The sequence below is a fragment of the Myotis davidii genome, unplaced genomic scaffold (assembly GCF_000327345.1).
Source record: "Myotis davidii unplaced genomic scaffold, ASM32734v1 scaffold99, whole genome shotgun sequence".
NCBI classification, from domain to species: domain Eukaryota; kingdom Metazoa; phylum Chordata; class Mammalia; order Chiroptera; family Vespertilionidae; genus Myotis; species Myotis davidii.
In genome coordinates, this window is record NW_006291015.1 from 1,999,080 (window position 1) to 2,001,522 (window position 2,443).

Below are 2,443 nucleotides of genomic sequence, written 5' to 3' on the forward strand. Positions count from 1 at the left end.
GTGACAGTGAATTATAGTAGAAACATTATAAACTTGCATTTAGATTACTATAGATACAAATGGTTACATATAGAAATATGTGTAACTATGTGTATATACACAGGTTTGTATATACACATGTATTTCTAGCTCTGTCAGCTGAAATATCCTACAAGCAATAAGACCCCATTAGCAAGGAGAACACCTAGTGCCCAGATTTGGTTTATAATACCGTCGATACTAATAAAAGCTTAGGTGGCCCTTGCGCCCTTGCGCGACTCCCTCACACCATCACAAGATGGCCGATCATACCCTCTCACAAGATGTCTGCCCCCATGTAATCACAAGATGGCCATCCCCATGTCATCAGGAGATGGCTGCCAGAAAATGGCCGGCAGGGGAGGGCAGTTAGGGTTGACCAGGCTGCAGGGGAGGGCAGTTTGGAGCCATCAGGCTGGCAGGGCAGCAGTTAGGTGTAGATCAGGCTGGCAGGCAGAAGCAGTTAGGAGCAATCAGGCAGCAGGCAGGGGAGCAGTTAAGAGCCAGCAGTCCCAGATAGTGAGAGGGATGTCCAACTGCCCGGGATTGGGCCTAAACTGGCAGTTGGACATCCCCCAAGAGGTCCCAGATTGGAGACTGTGCAGGCTGGGCTGATGGACACCCACCCGCCAAGGACACGAATTTTGTGCACCGGGCCTCTAGTACTTTATATAAAGTACAATGAGTTAGTGTCTTTTTTTTTTTTATTTCTGGTTGTGCATTTTCTCTTTATTGAACTAAGCAATATAACCAAATCATAGATTGCTGTATTATTCTCTTTAAAACTTAATGATCAATTATTCAATCATATCTGATACCCAAATAGCTATTCTCTTTCTTTATATATAGTTCTGGATAAAAAGGCTTGTATTTTTAGGTTTTGTTATTTTAAATATATAACATTAATTGCATACTTATCATGGGCCAGGACCATACAGCCTATATGGTAAGCAGTTTCATGTATTGTTACATTTAAGCATCTCCATATCCCTATTTCTAGGTATCCTTATTTTCTCTAATTTGGAATGCAGCTGAAGCCTGGAAATGAATTATCTTTGACAAGGTCTCACAGCTTCCCAATGCCAGGACACAGATTTGTAGCAAGGCTAATACTGTGTCAGAGTTGGCTATATTTCCACTTAAATTTCACCCACTGCAGACATGCTTTTCTCCCCAAGACAGTGAACACCACAGGCACAGGGATGATGGATCTTCTTAATCAACTTTCTTCTTCTTCCCTCACTTGCCAACCCCAGCATCTTGCATACAGGCCCCACTGAATTCAACTAATGTCCTGTAGCCAAGAATTACTTTGTATTTTTCGGTCTCCAGACCCCAGATATAATATTTTTCACCTTAGCCTCCTCACATTTCCACACTGGAGTCAAGAGACAAAGCTCACTGAATTTTGACAGCACAGCTTGGGTAAGTTGTAATTTTAATTTTGTGGTTCTCCCTACTGTTGGCCTTTCTCTTCCATGCTACAGTTCTTGCTGTTTTTAATAAACTCACATTGCTCTGCTGTGCACTTTAATCACACATATGGAAAACACTAGGTTTCTTATTTTTATAAATATAGTCATCTTAAAGAAAATTTAAGGAAGCCTTGCTGAAATGATCAGTTGGAAGAGTTTGAAGCCCTTGAGAGAAATATGTTGTAAGTATGATAATACTGCAGTTCTAAATCAGAGACAAAGGTACTCATGTGGTAAGGAGTGAACTGAGAAGTACCTTGAAGCTTCAAAATTCTGGAAAGGAATTAAATAAAAATTATTGCTAGGAAGGGAAAGGTGTAAATCAACATATGAATAGCAATGAGGTAATATTTGGATGAAAGTGGCCTGAACAATGAACATGTGATTTCTCATGGTAAGGAGTTTAGAAATGGGCAGAAGCAGGGCTGGTTCATAGGCTGTGTGAAATCCCCTAGGACCATGGCTCTTTGCATATTTCTTCCTTGTGCCTCCACTGACTTGACCACATTCTCTCCTATACTTTTAAGATAGTGACAGCATTTTCAAACATCACAAACTCGAAGCATCATCAGAGTCATAAAACTATCCAAAGTAGTAAAGGAGACCCTCAGAAATGCCCAGGTTTTATTTTTATATTTTTTGTCATTGTCTTAAAAAGTAGCTTTATAATGAATTTTGATACTCACTAGAGCAGGGCCTCCTATCTATTAAAAATATTTTAAATTAAATTTATTGGGGTGACATTGATTAGTGAGATTAAGTAGGTTTCAAGTGTACATTTAGATGATGCAAGATCTGTATATTGCACTGTGTGCCCACCACCCAAAGTCAAATCATGTCACCTTACTACCCCTTCAATCCTTTCATTCTGGTAACCACCATACTGTTGTCTCTGTCTATGAGCTTTTTTTTGTTTATTTTGTTTGTCCATTTGTTGCTTTTTTGTTATA